General features: G+C 38.9%; 1 long non-coding RNA gene across 1 annotated transcript in view; it reads left to right on the forward strand.

Moving 5' to 3' along the window:
• Positions 1-309: 309 nt before the first annotated feature.
• LOC108962419 (uncharacterized) overlaps positions 310-16,952 on the forward strand; it is a 228,388-nt gene continuing 211,745 nt past the window's right edge. The window contains exon 1 of the long non-coding RNA XR_007778231.1: positions 310-659. This is a non-coding gene — a long non-coding RNA (uncharacterized LOC108962419). The remainder of the gene's footprint in view (positions 660-16,952) is intronic.

Below are 16,952 nucleotides of genomic sequence, written 5' to 3' on the forward strand. Positions count from 1 at the left end.
CAAAAAGTATTTTCCAGCTTTTGGAGTTATTTGATTTTTAGCACTTTTGGTTATGTAAGTTTTAATAAGTAGCTTTGCTGTACCCCTAAAGGCACACCCCACACACTTATGTTGCGTGACCTAGGGTCACAAGTAATAGCTGCAAGCTAATTGATTGAGAAAGGCTTGTCTGACTGGGCCCCTTTGAGTCCTCCCTTTACATTCCTAAATTTCTGTAAAGGAGGCACTGGCAGCTTTGCCTGGTGAGAGGAGGGGTTGGGGGAAAGGGAGGAAGTTTCTCAGTTTCTGATTATGCGCAGAGTTTCCTTGTACTGAGCTTATGTTCTCCACCCACTACTTAGTAAGAACTCCTTAACAACTTAAAGCTTTATCCCTGTGAGTACCAGAAAAGTGATCTGAGTATTTATTGAGCAGGGAGAACAAACTGCTTGCTCCAGGCAGGGAGAAAGCTTATGGAAATGATATTAGACCTTCAGCAAAGTGCACAGCTGCATCATACAGAAGCTGAGACTCAAACTGACAGGCAAATAAGCCAGATCACGGAAGGGGCCTCTGTGTGGCAGCTCTGAGCTACCAAGTGTTGGACAACTAGGCAAAAAGTGCAATGGAACAGGGCAGAAAATAACACACTAACTTCAGGCAACTGTTGCTTATTCATGGTGAGTCCAGATTTGAAATGTTGTTTGAAATGTAGCTTTTTTTGTTGTCTCTAAAAACCCTTCCGTTTTACCACAGCGATCCTTCTGCAGAGCTCATTGTGTTCCAGATGATTTCTCCGGATGTGCACTTCAATTCTGAGCGATACAGAAATGCACAGGGATAGCCCTTTCCTTGCTGCTTGCTCTCTCGTGCTTTTCTTGCTGCAGGAGACAGGTCCTGTGTCTAAAAGCACACTGCATGGCTTCTGATTTGGAAGGAAATCGTTGTGCAGTCGGCACTTGGTGTGCAGCTGCATGGAGGTGAATAAGTGAACATGATTTCTGTGCAGTTTGCTGCAGTTTGAGCTTTGTGGCACCTTTCCATTGCTCCTTCTTTTGCTGCCTTATCTTGAGAATGTATGGCACGGTCACTATGAAAAGAGCTTTGTGTTTGAATTCCTGGTGAGTCGAAGGGTCAGGGCCTATGAGTTATCTGCCTGCCAGCAAGACTCATTGCCGTGCCCCTTTATTTTTCAAGCTGAAATAGAAAAAACATGTGTCCTCACCCCTTTTTTATAAATGTATTTTGAATTCAGGTTTTACATGCTGTTTGTGTGTGCTTTGTTCTTTTGACAAACTTGGGCTTTGGGAGGAGGCCAATTTTATTCTATCCATATTTATTTTATTTATTCAAGCTTTCCTGCAGCTTTTCTGAATTCCTTTGTTGTGATGCATGTAGTTTTTCCTTAAAACAGTATTTTTAGATTCTGATTTCTGCTGAGAGAAAAAATATTTATACTCTGATACATATTTCCAAAATTACCTGAGAGCTATCTAAATTTTAGGTAAGCTGCACAATTATACAGAAGATAAAGCTTTTATAACATTTTACTCGCTTAATGAGGGAAACACCACACTTGTGGATAAGTTCTTGAGCAGATTTTGTTCAATACACTAGTCATCTAGTGTACTGGTAATAAATATGATCTGACCTATAATGTTATTTCAGTTAGGAGTTTGAAAAAGCTCCTTCATTAGCACAGCAACAAAATTAAACATTGCATGTTGACAGTAATGTTAGAAATATGTTTGTGGAAACTGCTGAGAGGATGAAATTTAGAGTAATAAATCATCAAGGCTTGTCAAAGTTATTCTCTATGTGAGGTTTTAAGATATCTGTAATTTAGAGGAGAGTCTGGTTTTCCGTCAGCAGAAGTGTGATTCTGTATAAAATTATTTTCATAATATAATTCAGGTTCACAAAAAAACCTCTTAAAATTAGGGAGCAGTTATTTGAGGCTAAATGGAAAATCCCTGTTTGATAGGATAATTCTAATATGCAATGTAAGAAGTTGGTCAGATGAACTCTGCAGAGAGGGTATGTTACTAGTTCTTTCTTGATCTGTCTTTTTTTATGCTCACCTAACAATTAGCAGAATGCTTGCTTGAAAAAAAAAAAAAGATGATGTTTCAGATCTAATTTGATCTGATGTTACAGTCCCTTTCAGGTGCAGTCATGTCGTTCACCTATTGTGTCCTTTCTTATTTGCCAGTTTGAGATCTTGAGTTCACCCATCAGTTTTGAAAATGGTTTTAGAAGAAAGGGGGGGGTTGTGCCAGAGAAATGCTAAGAAATAGAGATTTGAATGCAATGTTGCAACATAAGTGGACTTCAAACTTTGTGTTTTCTTATTTAGAATTGAATTTCTGTATATTTTGACTTGGGCTAAGCATTTCTTTCCACAAGAAAATCTTTGACTTGTGCTCTTAATTCAGTTAAGGGTGTTCTTTTAGGAGTTTCAGGTTTGCTCTGAGGGAAAGAGATATATTCTGTTCCGTAGCATAAATGTACTATTTCCTTCTTGGCTATGCTGTCAGGGAGGAATACTTGCTGGAGTGCTCTTGACACAAAAGAAACTTTGAGGAGGTGGTCTCCTGCCAGCTGTGGAGGCCTCGGGTCTCCCCCCCTCCTGGTGGTCACGAGTTCCTTGGGGAGCAGGGAAAGGTGGGAGCTCCCACGGGGCTGCCTCCTCCCTAGGCACACGAGCAGAGGATCCATCCTTTCTGTGCTCTGGGGTTTCCACTGGCAAAATAATGCCCCAGTGCAGTTGTGACACCAGGCTGGAGAATTATGAACCATTTCTTCATGCTCTGATGATCAGCCTGACGAAGGGGAAAAGGTTTAATGAGGAAGAGAAGAATTTACTGAGGATTTTATGCCTATTATTAAAAGCAGAATATCTGCTCACAGTAGTTGTGTTCTGTGATTCAAGGAAGGCCAGCAATAATGATGATTAAATGTGGTATTCTCACTGACTGTCTGAGGACTGGCACAACCTAATGTGACTGGCAGGAAGCTAAAACACCAATACTTCCAAATACTATTATTTTTCTCTTAGAGAAACCCAAAGAACCATGAGCTCAGACTAAAATAATTATACAGTCTTGTTTAGTTCTCCCTGACACCAGTTAGTGAAAAAAAAAGTAGTTTTGAATGTTTGAAAAGTTTGTATTTTACATTGTTAATGTTTTTCAATGAGTAAATAGATTTATTTTGTGAATTGCATGGGAAGGGGTTTTGGAAGTTCCCTTTTAGGTTTGTTTTGATCTGTATGGAAGAAGGAAACCCTTGATTTACTAGATCTGTTCCTTTTTATTGGTATCAGTATAATAACAGGAGCAGGTGTGCATGGCACCTATGCATATCTTTAGAGTCACAATACAAATCATGGAAATTCAAGAGTAATAGTTGATTTTTCTTTCAAAGAGAGGAACTAGTTTGTGCTGACAAGGTGATGTCTCTTACAATAGATGAAGGAAAATTGGCAGGTATAAGAGAATTTTAGTATTCGTGGAGTCAGTGAATCACAGTGTTGTTAAGATGAATTAAAAAAAATAACTAAGTTAATTCCTAGTCATTTTGAAAGAATATTTTTAAGAATTAAAAAACAAAAAAAAATTTCATCTTGTCAGCTGCAACTTATGATCACATTGGAATGTGATTTTTGGAATACCCAAATTAACTTTCAGTTTGCTTTTACTTTCCAACAACTTATTCAAACCATCACCAGAAGACTGTCCCAGAAGGTGATGATTAAGGGGAAAGAAGAAGAGATAAAAGGAGAAACATTTGGCCTATGAAATGACTTAAGTACTTTTAATATGTGAGTAAAAGCAAGGGATCAGAGAGAAGAAGAATAAGTGAGGATAGGAGCAGTAATAAGAGAGGCAGAACTTAAAAAGCAAACCAGGGGAGACCTAAAAGTAGAAGGACTATGGAATGAGAGAAAAAACCCACCCTGTCTAAAATGATTTGAAATGAGCCTTGGGAATTTTGCAGTGTTTCTCTGGGTTTCTTCAGAAGCATTTCCACTTCTGGCAGCCAGTTTTATAACTGAAGTTATAAATTCACCCAAGCAAGTAGGCTGTTCCTTCCAAAATTATGATCACGGCATTTCAGAGAGGGGGATGTGACATGGACCCTCTCTTTTCCACCTAACATCCTCTTATTTTATCCTCTTACATACTTCTCTCTGTCTAGCTGTGCAGGTAGAGGAAAGGATGGATGGTTACATCCATCAGGTCAGGTTGTGAATATTTTTTGAGCACAGATTAAGTTGTTTTTTTTTTTTAATTTTTTCAACTCCTACAAGATCTCTGCAACTTTTTAAACATTCTTGTCCTTTGTAAGGATTTTTGGCAATTCTGATTTTTGACTCTGGGGGAGATGGGTGAGAAATATCAATGGACTTTCCTCTGCCTCTCCTCTTACCAAGCCATCCACTTTAAAGCCATGAGTGATAAAAAGAATTTACTTGGGACTCTGTCAAAGGTCCTACTGATTTTGGTAGGCATTGGGTGAGGCCAGCAGGGGAGATCAAAACTGTGTTCATGATGGTTTTCAGAGTGTGACTGTGTCACCCTAAGGGTTTAAGGTTCCTCAGTATTCTACTGGACACGACGCCAAAGTCCACAACCACAGAAGTACATACAGTGCTATGAAATACCTGCCTCTCTGTAACAGAAATGTCTGGTGATTCAGACAATAACTAGATGAACTTTCCAATTATGACATTACCTTTAAAACCTCAAGACTGTGATAGTATTAATTATGTAACCTCAGTTTATTCAGCAACATGATAGAGGTAGGTAACAAATACAGCTTCAAGTACTGCAAACAGCACACTCTTCTCCCTCTTTTAGGCCATTTTGAGTGACAGTATACCATTTGTATCATCAACTATCCACATTTCCTCTTAACCTAAAAGGTCTTCCAAGCACCATAAATTGACCATGGAAGACCTGCAATTGGTCCAGTTTTGAATAGTGCACACTGAATTGTGTTAAATGATAAAGGAAAATAAAATGATAAATGATAAAAAGATTAATTTATCATTTATTTTTTTTTATTTTTATTTAAGAGAAGGCCCTACGCTGAATTACATGTCCCATTCTTGGGAATTTTAATTATTTCCAAAAAGCAGCAGCAGCTGAAGACATCCTCCTAAGAACAATCCTTTGTGGCACAGTTAGATGGAGGTATCCCAGTTCTCTCTCACTGCTTCTTCTCCTCACTTCTCTGCAAACAAAAACTGTGTACGTTGTTATGGTGGAAGTACCTTCAAAGTGCCTTTTTCGAAGGCGACATGATTTTGCAGTCCCTCTGGATCGAGGATCAATGTCCTCTGAAAATACTGCCTGTGGTTTTGGTCTGTATTTTATAAGTTGTTCATGATTGTGGCCTGGTTGTCACTGAGCATCTGTTATTTTGGTCTGTGTATAATAAATTACTGAAATAAAAATCTGTGCGCTTAGTAGAGGAAAGTAAGTTATAACATATAAACAATGAAAATGGAAAAGACAGTGATTGGTACAGAAATTTATTCAAAAAACATACAAAATGTGGCACAGCAGCATGACAGAATCAACCTGTGTTAGAAAGAAATACCTTTGAATTGTGTGAAAACCAGAATGCACCTTCTCTGAGCCCCCTGAAGCTTCTGTCAAACTCTGGCTGAAAATTCACAAGGAAGGTTTTTTCCAGAAGTATCAATTGTAGGTCCAGTTACCTTTCCACTGACATCAAGAAGAATTACATCAGTACTAGGCAAAAACTGTAAAAATTGATAGTTCATGCTATACAGAAAGTAGTATTCCTCAAATTCTTTCCTTTGTGGTTTGTTTTTCCTCTTCATTTATTATCTACTGCCAGTGTGTGGAAGACAACCAAGAAATTTGGATCTAGTAACTTAATTATGTTTTAAGATCTATCAGGCCATTTGTTTTCTATCACTTTGTTTGTCCTTTAACTGTATTTTTTCGCCCGAAATTTTCCATTGTCCAAAACCACAGGTGATTCTTTTGTTTGTTTGTTTTCTTTTTTATTTCATGTTAAAGGAAGTATGTTGAAGTTATTTTAAGCAGCAAAAGTAGGAACGCATTATATTTTTCCTTCTAAAAATGAAGTAAACAAAACAAACTCAAAGTCTTTGAAAAACAGCCTTTGGAACAATGTGATCAACAGGTGGTTTGTGGACTATTTTTCAGGGGTTTGACATAGAGATCTAAATTGTTCTATATTGGAAGTGGTAAATTATAGCTGCTTATTACGTGTGTTTTGGCAATAGATGTCAAGGTAGGCACTGATTCTTTTTATTTGCTACTTGGATCTTAAGACAAGCTGGGCATTGTATATGGATGACACCAAGTCTCCTGTCCTTAGAGACCAGGATGCTGCAGGAAATTGCCATGAGCATGTATCCAAAGTTGACTTAGCTGGATGCTGGGAAGTAAAAACATAGGAAGCAAGATTGTCATCTTGGAACATGGGCAATGAATGGATGCTCTTTCCATCTTCTTTTTCATGAAGCCTTCCTAGACTGTAGTTTCAGCAGGACCAGGTGGTGTTAAAAATGTGTTAGGGATTTTTTCCCCCTCTTCATCTCCTGCACCATACATGTAATTGCAATAACTTCTGCATCTCTGCTGACATTACCACCAGGTGATTCACCACAGTGGTGTGAACTAATGAGTACAAATTGAAAGAGGAGATGTTTAGATTAGATTAAAAAAAAAACCAAAACACTTTACTGTGAGGGTGGTGAGATGGCAACAGGTTGCCCTGTGAGATTGCCAGCCCTAGTGGATGTTCCAACCTTTGAAGTGTTCAGGGCCAGGTTGGAAAAGGCCTTGAGCAGCCTGGTCGGGTGGGATATGACCTTGCCCGTGGCAAGGTTTGGGACAAGAGGATCTTTCAGGTCCCTTCATATTCCATGATTCTGTGACTCCTTGGTAGACATAGCTCAGCTAATTGGTCCTGTCTACTTTCTGGCAGGCAGTAGCCACCTCCCAACTCAACTCAAATCCAGTGCTATTTTAAGTTTCTTTCTTTTTTTCATCCATTAGTATTCAAAAATCTATTTGTTTTGTTTTATTGTTTTGTTTTTAAAAATCAAGCCATATACTGCTACATTATGGAGTATATACACATTTTATTTTTGCTTACAGGTAGGTCGTAGCAAATGCATCTTTTAAATTGCTTTTTTAAAAGAATAATAGAAAATCCTATAGAAAACATCTACAGCAATACTTATTTATGATTAATATTTAAGTATTAGGGAATGGTGTGTTTGACACACAAAATCTTGACTTCCTTCCATCTATTCCATCTTTTATTTTATATCATTGGGAATTTAATCTTCTCAGATTTTTATTGGTGGCATGCTTTATTTCCTGTGTTTGTCCACCACTCTTTCACATAAAATTTGGCCAAATCTGTTCCTTTCTGCATACCTATTAGAAAAAAATCTCAAAAAAGATGACAAGCAAAAGCAATGCATGACAGTGTTCAGTGATTTGGCATGGACTCTGAAAGGGAAAACATTGTAGCAGTTTTTTTGGCCTGGCCAAACTGAAACCTCCAAAACTTTGGATGAAAATTCAACTCTTTTATCTACATTGTGCTACTTACATGCAGTTGCACATCCAACTTATTTTCGGGTGGAGGAATTTGTTCTTAAGACAGTCCAGTTATGAACTAATGGATAGAACTTTCAACTTCAGATATTGGCATGGCTGAATACCTTAATTTCAGTTTAAATGTTTGAAAAGATAATCATTTTATGGGGATTTAGTTACAGAAGCATAGTACACAGTGGTGTTGCATCCATCTCTGTCATTCTGGGTTTATTCAGAGTTTATCACAGTATTTAGTCCTAAAAGTTTCAATCTACGTCTGGATATTGATATCTCAAGGTGTCTTCTTTGTACTTTTGGGCAAATTACTCAAAACATGTAATTTCTTATTGCTAAAATATTTTTAGTATTTCTATGTGTTTTATAAATGAATGTGTTCCTTTCTAGCTACAAGTACATTAACTTGACAGTATCCATCTAGACGGGCTTTTTGTTTGTTTTTAACTTTACAGGTCAATTTACCTGTGCTCTGTGAGTAGTTTTTTTTACATCTGGTTGGATGCATTCGTAGGTAATCATTGGCATATCTAAAGTCAGGAAGTGAGAATCCTGTAGCTTAAAGTGCTGATCAAGGTGCACATCACACTTAAAAGTAAAATGCTGTATGCCTGCTGTATTGGATGCAGGGTCCTTCATCTCAGTTCTTGAGATATATTTAAGAGCCTAATCTTAGAATCTTTCAAAAAAACCCCAAACAACCCAAACTGGATTTCACAGAGCTGGCATATTATCAACAGTGCTATTCCTAAATATTTGTTGTTACTCTCCTTTTCTAAGTGAGACTTCTGCTAAGGTTTGTATGTTCTCCTTTGTTCTTTCCCTCCTTCATGTGTTTTGAACCCTTTTGTGTCTCTCAGTTAAATCTGAAAAGTGAAATTCTCAATATCATGTTTTATGAAAATCTGTGAGTGTATGGAGGAAAAAAACCACAACTGGTGCCAATTTAGAGGAAGAGGCAGGCAGAACATAGCTGTCATACATTCTGCTTGGCAGTGGCTCAGTGGCCAAACAAAATGTGTGCAGTCCCAGACTCATCACTTACAGTTTCTCCTGCCAGGTGACAGTGTAATAAGCAATGTGGAGAGATATGGCCATTTGCAGTGAGAAGAAAGAATGTGGAGTTACAGAGCAAAGAGCAGAAATCTGTAGGAAAACAGGTTTCATCCAATCTGCTGCTTACAGGACACCTTGGGTTTGCTCTTGCAGAAGAATAAAGGACCAAATGCCAGAAAATCTTAAAAGGATGTAAATTGCTTACTATAGGCAAGCAAGAACATCTTGTTTGCTTTTATTTTTCTATTTATTGAGCATTTTATCATGTATGGAGAAATCACATGCTATTTCAGTCTTCACAAACTGCACTGAACACATGAGATTCCTACTAATCTTTCATATGAGAGGGCCAACTGCAGTTAAATTCTGTATAAACAGTAAAATAGGGATGCTGAGATATGGAATATGGTAATAAACTTTAAATTGGAGGAAACCTACTTTTTCCAAGTATGAATTTAGCCAGAACTTGGTTTTTTACTTGGCTCTGTTGAAGTCAGCATAGATGTGTTTAGACGAGGATAAAAACCTGATTTTAGCGCAGTTCAGTATTTTCTATTTGTTTACATTTAAAATGTCTACGTATTCCATTTTACCTTGGGCAAACTGCAAATGGCTTTTGTAAACTAGGGATTAGTCTTTTCTAAAGACGAGACTGTTAATACTGAAAATATTAATGCTTGCCTATTATTGTTACTTAAATAATTTTTAAAAGAGCATTTTATTTCTCAGCCAAACAAGGTTCTTCAATGGAAATTAATCTCTACTGCCTTTTAGGATGCTATTGATTACATAGGTTTGATTTTCTGAAGTGATGTAGCTTGTGTAAGATAATTTTCCTTCTCCTAATGTCATTCATGATAAGGAAAAACACCAACTCATTTTCTATTACCTTGCTTTTTGTTTTACAAGCTGAATAAGCATCAATGCCAGGTGATGATCATCAGCAATCACTAGTTTACTTATCAGAGAAAAATAAAATCATTTCACATTTGAGGAACAGTTGTCTTTTATGGACTGTTTTGGAAGAGTACTACTTCTCTGTTTCTTGAAAAATTAATATCTAGATGTTACCCGTAGCAACAGGAAATATTAATGATTCAGGTCACTGCAAGCAGAAGTCAGTTCAGCAACAGCTTTTGTATGGAATTTGCAGCTGAATTTAAAATGTTGGTAGCAATTAGGATGTACTCTGTACTTTGAAATGCTGGATAACACATTTAGCCACAGTGACCATTCTCCAATATCTGCCATGCTCAGTGCTCAGCACAGCAGTCTTTTCCCCTCTTCAGGGCTTTTAGAGCTTGAGGGACTTCCTTGGAGCATCTTCTGTTCTTGCACCTGGCAAAGCAGAGCAGAAAATCTTCTGTGGCGTATGAAGGTCTTTGTTACTCCTTTTTTGGGTATTTCTGAACATCCTTTTTGGTGGATAAACCCTGGCTATTCTCTGAAGGACAGATTCTGTCTACATGACAGAATGACAGCCAATTGTTGCTTTCAAGCAAGGAGTTCTTCTCCCTTTCAGGGCTCTCCAATTCTGTGTCCTGTCAGTAACCAGGGGCCAGACCAGTAGTGTGCTTTCCTCTTAGCAGCATGTTGTGATGTTAGAACTTCCTGCAAAATCATGTGTTTCATATGTTTTTTATATTTTAATCACGTTTTTTAAAGTGCTTCCAGATGCAAGCACATATTTGGTTACAGCTTATTGCACGTGCTTCTGCACCAATAAATGGAAAGGCCTGCATCCAACAGGCTTGAAATCCATGAGTGACTTTGTGTGTCACTTCCAAAAGCTCCATTTTGGGATGTTGGAAGTCAAGGAGTTCAGGCTGCAGGTTTTCTCAGAGGTGCTCAGCCGCAGGTAGTGCAATATATACAGTAGCTTAGTAATGTGAAAAGTCCCATTGCAAGACAGAATGCTTTTCTTTCTCCTTCCCTCCCTCCTCCATGGATCAGACATCTAGTCATGCTTCAGCTGGCTCTTGCCAAAGAAAGATGAAGTCCCCAGTAAACCAGAGAGGCTGTTTATGTGCTTAGGACTCCCATATATCTGTGCAAGGTACACTGATGCACACAGAGTGAAACGAATCCTCATGAGAGTGCATTGTGTGTGCCAGTACAGCAGGTAAAATTACCTTATTAAATTTCATTTTTCCCATTTCATGTTTGTTCATGGCAGCCCTTATCCAGAGGCCCTTGCTGTTTTCCCACCAGGCAGTTCTGCTGGGCACAAGGAATGCCCCTAAGGGAAGCAGGCCACAGGAAAAGGATCAGGTGACTTTCACACATTATGCAGGAAGTGACAGAAAGTGCATGTGAGGTAGGCATAGCACGTGTTGGCATTGTAGAGGGCTCAGTCCTACTTCTGCTTCACACATTTTTCCTTTCAAGTAGGAATCATTGGCACAACAAAACACCAGCAGTTCCCTTTTTGCTAATTCCAGTTTTGTGGTAGCTCAAGAAGACCTGTATGGCAAGGTGAAAAACATTAAGCAGCTCTATGTAACACCCCCTAAGTGTGGGTGGTGAGAGATGAAAATGCTTATTTTATCATGTAGAACCCCTCTTGAAAATCTCCTGGGGTGTGGGAGAAGAGGCCTTTGAGTGTCCTGAAAAAGAGGAAAGCCATGAGATGGGTACCTATTAGGTTTTCTGGAAGAAGTGGAGGCTTTGAGACAGATAAAAGTTCTCAGAATTTCATATGATGAAAAAGTCAAGGACTTGGAAACTTTTCACAAAGATAAAATTGGAATATTTTGTAAAGACTCACTGAGTGAAGGCTGAGAAAAGGAATCTTGATATATATGTATATATTTTCACAGTCAATAATACATTGACACAATCAGAAACAGATTGATGCTGAATTCTGCTCAGGTCATGCCATGCAGGGGCGTTTGTTGGTAGCTTGAGGGAAATCTTAAAAAACCCCCAAGGTTTGTATGAGAGGTGCACAGAAATGCCCATAATTTATCTGAATAATTTAGATGTGGTAGGTAAACTCAGTCTTGGCTTTGTGCTGCTTGGGTTAAAAAAAAAAAAAAAAAGTTATTTGGTTCACTTGGGAAATCTCAAATATTGATAAACTGGAAAGAACTGTGCCAGTACTTCTGTCATATGGTGTCAGAGAAAAACATGCACAACAGAAGTGTACTGTGCAATGAATCAAGTAACACAGTTTCTATTCAGATCACAGCCCTGCGGGTAGATTATATAGAGAGTAATTTTAGCCCTCTTAGAAGTGTGTTGCTAGAATTTCTCTATAAAGAACAGAAATAACAGAAGCCTGGTAATTAAACATGCTGAATTAAAAAAAAATGGAGTGAAAATATTTATTGCAATAAGATTGAAACACTTAAAATCTTTTTAGCTAGTCTTGCATTAGCCTTTGTGCACCAGTGGCATTTAAATTAAAACCAGTGCGTTTCCCTAAATAGAAAAGTTGGTTTTGATGAAGGCAGAACTTGTGATTAAAACAGCCTCCATTTGAAATCCCTGATTGCATCTATAAAGCAACTCCTTTGAACAGTATCCTGCTGTCATACTGCTGATGACAATGAAACTAAATATAAGTACAGAGAGTATCTGCAAATGTGCAATGTGTTATATATTTTTACATATTTTAATATATTTATATACATAGCTGAAGCATTTGGGAAACTTGACATGTTTCATTCAAATTCAGACATGATCTTAGGATCCCTTTACCCCAAACCTAGTCTTGTAATAATGAAGGAACCACTGCTTATTTGAAACTTATCAAATTTCATCCTCTTTAAAGGTGATTAATGGTAACATAACAAAGACAAACATAAGCTGGAAGTCTGAATCCATTCCTGATGTTGTCTGCTTATCTACACAAAACATTATGTATTCAGAGAAACCTGTGAAGTTCCTCTGTATGTACTTTCATTCAGTTGTACTTGATGGCAAGATCTATAAAGGACGTTGGTTTTGGATTTTTTTTTATTCTTCTTCTTTTTTCTGTTTTACCTACAACCATATCTTATCATGTATCCATATAGATGAGGAATTTTAGCCCAGTGTAGATGTCTTTGATAGATACATGGACTATATATACACGAAGATATATATATAAATAAAAGCAAGAAATCATCTTAAAAAGATTCTCTCAAAATGTCATCTGCTTTCTTTGGTCCTTGCTAGCTGAAGGCAGCTGAGCACATTCTAAATGGAACAGAAATGAGAGAGCAGAAAATGGCAATTGTCAATTTAATCAAGACCTAGACCACAGTGTAAATATCTGTTGATGTTTGTAGTGTCTGGGATAATGGGGAAAGGTTTAGTTTTCCTTCTGCTTTGCAATGTTTTAGCAATGCATGTAGCCATAAACCTGCCCTAAAACACCAATTAAAGAGGGTTTATGAGTGCCTTGTGTTACTGGAGTGATGCAACAGATGAATAGATGTCAATGAAAGCAGCTTATTGTTTTGCCATTTTTGAAATAACACACCTGAATAACAGAAAGTAATCTGAGTGCTGTGTCTAAAAGCAACATATTGGATGGTCCTCTCTCTCCCTGTAAATTAAGAAGTTATTTGAGTTAACTAATTGATTATAGACTGTTTGGCCCATAGCATCCATTTGAATAATGTAGCAGCTGGAGCATGTGGATGGTGGAGACTCAGGATGAGAAGTGGAGAACAGCTGGGAAAGGCCTTGGGTGGCAAGGAAAGGAGGCAGCGGCTGGAGAGTATAAACAGGGACCTGACAGGGAAGTTTTAGATGAGGAGAAAATCTGCAGCTGGGTTTGTGAAGATTTACCTTGTTGGTAGCTGCTCCTACATCGAGTTTTTCCTCAAGAACTTATTTGGTCATAGTTACATCTTCTCATCCACCCCTTTCCCACATCTTTATATATGAGTCTCAACTGTGCAGTGTATGCCAAGTTTAGTATGATGTAATATATGTTATTCTTTACCATTCCATTAATTTACAACATAAGGAGGAAAAAGTTATTTTTATTATTCAACTCATCAATATGAAAACCACATCATATTAAGGAGCCAGTATTCCCCTGAACAGTACTTTTCAACTCTGACTTCTCATTACGCTTTTAAGACTGTTTTACAAGGCCTATTGAATTGCATAACCCTAAGTATATAATATCATTCATAAATATCATTATGTGAAGTGGATGTTTGAAGCTTAAAAAGAAAAAAGCAGAACCAGAAAAGAGAGATCATTCAGGTTAACACAGTGTATGTAGCCTAAATTAATTCCTGTTTGAACTATTATTTTCAGAATGCAAAATCCAGTCTTGATTTAAATGGGTGAAGGACAGAGAACATGTCATCACCCTTGGGAAGGTGTTCCAGTGGTGAAGTACAACAGGTGCCTTGTGTTACCTGCATCATATAGATATGATCATATATCTGTATAATTTGAACTTGACTGCTGAGACTTGTTGGTTGTGTTGTCTTTTACCTGCAAAAAGCTTCTGTCAAAACTGATACAGACAATGATCCATTCAGATGTAATTTTTGAGGATAAACAGGACTATATTAAAGAGCTTCTTCTGGTCTTTTACTCATGAGGCTCTTTATTGAGTTTCTTGAATTGTGCACATCAGACATTGATACAACCTTCCAACACCAGAAGTTTGAGTGCCAAGTATAGAGGTAATCCAAGTTCTTGAGCCCTTTTCAGGCTCCTTTCAAAGAGGCCTCTGGGGATGCATTTTTCCCCTCAGCCCTGACAGTGCCTCAGGAGCTCATGTTTGGTGGAGTCATGTCCACTCTTAGTGCCAAGCCTTTTTAAAAAATGTTGCCCGCAGCATAAACTCTCTTTCTCTGCCAAAAGAACCCTACTCTCTTGTTGGATTTGTAGATATATAAATTAGTTATCAGAGTGAAGGGAAATACCCAGAGGCTCACAGAGTCTGGGAGCAGCAATCAGACTCCTAAATATCATATTGTGTCCTTGCCAATGGTAATTTACTTGTTTCTTCCCCTGTACTTTGTGTGACTGAATATTTGCATTTTTCTGCTTAATGTGCTGAGGCTGTACATGCTCTTTCTTTTAGATATTATCTAGTTTCATCTGGTGAACAGACTATACTTGAGGGACTGCATTGTGATAATGCCGTTTCTCTAATCATGTTTATTATTATTACTATAAATTGTTATCTATGGGGTTAATTATTTCCTGTAGTTGTGTGATTAATAAAATATTCATCTCAAGTACATTATGAAAAGCCTTCCATCTTGTTTAACTTAAGATTAAATTCCCTACATTGCTGCCAAGCCCTGTTCAGGGTGGTACTCCTTTTCTGCTATCTCTGGAGAGCTGATATCATGCTGGTTTGGAATATTCATTAGCAGCCCAACCCTTTTTCCAGGGATAACTCGGATGATGCCCATTTAAATGCTTCTGCTTTTAAAATGTGCATCAAGAAATGAATTATTTCAATAAAAAGGGGCTTGAACCTGAAATCTACTTCCTGGACTGGCTACAGAGGGGGAAGAGAGAGTCTTGGTGAAATGGATTAATGTTACCAGCATGACATTCTTGCACTGGGGGCAGAAGATATTGTTTTCCTTTCCAGATGTAAGAAAACTATTCCCTGGCACCAAGTAGAAGAGAATGATTTTTTTTTTTCCCCCATGATTACTCTGTGTTTAAAAGCTTCTATTTGAAAGGGGCAAGTGTTTTACAGAAAAAAAAAAAAAAGAAAAAAAAACTACCTAATTTTTCAAGATATTGAATTGTGTGTTAAAGTAGAAACAAATCCAAAGAAGAGCTGAACTAACTTGGTGTCAGCAGGTATTCTTAGGAATTTTTGAACTTTTGTTCCCCTCTCTTTAAATGAAGGTGGCCTCTTCTATTTTTTTTTTAGTTATAGTTTTCTCTTGAAGTCTTTCACTAAAGCTGTTGTCTGGTGTGATTATAGAGGTTGCAGCTGTGCTAGGTCCTACCAAGTGGCCAAGCAGTGAGTGTGGCCAGCAGGGAGTTGTGCCAGAGTGACAGGCAGCAGTGTGACACCTGATGTTGGCAATGACTCCCTGCCCCTGGCCACCTGACATCCATGCCAAACTTTAGGTCTTTGGCTTCTGGAGAGGCAGAATTGTTGCCCATGGTTATGCACTTTCCAGCAGCAGCAGGGTTGGAACTTCACAGAGCTACTGGATTGTGGCATGAAGGAGTTGTGGGCATGGAGAGGGAGGGGAAGCAGGAAAGTCTCCCGGTATGTGAAGCTAATGGGCCACCTTGGAATCATAAAATCTGCAGAGTTTAAAGGAATCCATTGGGACCAGTGGGTCCAACTCCTGGCCCTACACAGGACCCCCCAAGAATAACACCATTTACCTGAGAGTGTTGTTTGAACACTTCTTGTGCTCTGTCAGGTTTGGTGCTGTTACCATTGCCCTGGGGAATGTGTTCCAGTGCCCAGCCACCCTCCGGGGCAAGAACATTTTCCTGATACCCAACCTAAAATTCCCCTGACACCATTTCCTGCCATTTTCTTGAGTCCCATCCCTGGTCATGAGAGTGAAGAGGTCAGTGCCTGCCCCTCTGCTTCTCCTCATGAGGGTGATGAAGACTGCCATGCTCTGCCCTGGAGCAATGGGACATGGGTACTCATTGCCCAGAGTCTGGATCATTCCCTCTGGGTCCTTCCAGTGCTGGCTGGATGGGGACAGCAGAGAGGGGCAGTGCTGGCTTGGAGCTCAGGAATATTCCCTGCTGGGTCTCGAGGAGCCCCCTGGGGCCAGGTCCAGTATGGGCCACCACAGCCCTGTGCTGTGTGCCCACAGGGGTTTCAGGCATCCTCAGCCTTGTGATGGGCATCAGGCCTGCAGTGCTGGGGGCCAGCCCAAAAATGCCTTCAGCAGCCTCAGTGGTAGACAAAGGTGGCCCCAGCATGTGCTGGCTTTGCTTGGCCACAGTGTAGGGAGCAGGAATGGGACACGCTGCCTCTTCTCCCTGCTGTGCAAGGGCCAAACCTCCATACCCCCCTGGTCTGACCTGGAGCATTCTCAGGAAGGGAACACAATGATCAGCACAAGGTATTTTAGAAAGAGCAAGACCAGCAGCCTCTTGTAAAATATCTCAGTTACTGGGCTGGCAGGTGTGAAGTGATTTCTTGTAGCAGTTCTTGAGCTGAAAAGCAGATGGTATCTACATGCTGTGGTGTAAGTGCAGCAGAAGCACTTGGAGGATTAAAATGATGACTCATTGGAGCAAAGCAGGTCAGGGAGATGAACAATTGAAAGAGATGATGTTAGTTAATGCAAAGTTGTTGGCTTTTTGAGGCATGCACAAATGTAT

Source organism: Serinus canaria, chromosome 1 (genome assembly GCF_022539315.1).
Source record: "Serinus canaria isolate serCan28SL12 chromosome 1, serCan2020, whole genome shotgun sequence".
NCBI lineage: Eukaryota > Metazoa > Chordata > Aves > Passeriformes > Fringillidae > Serinus > Serinus canaria.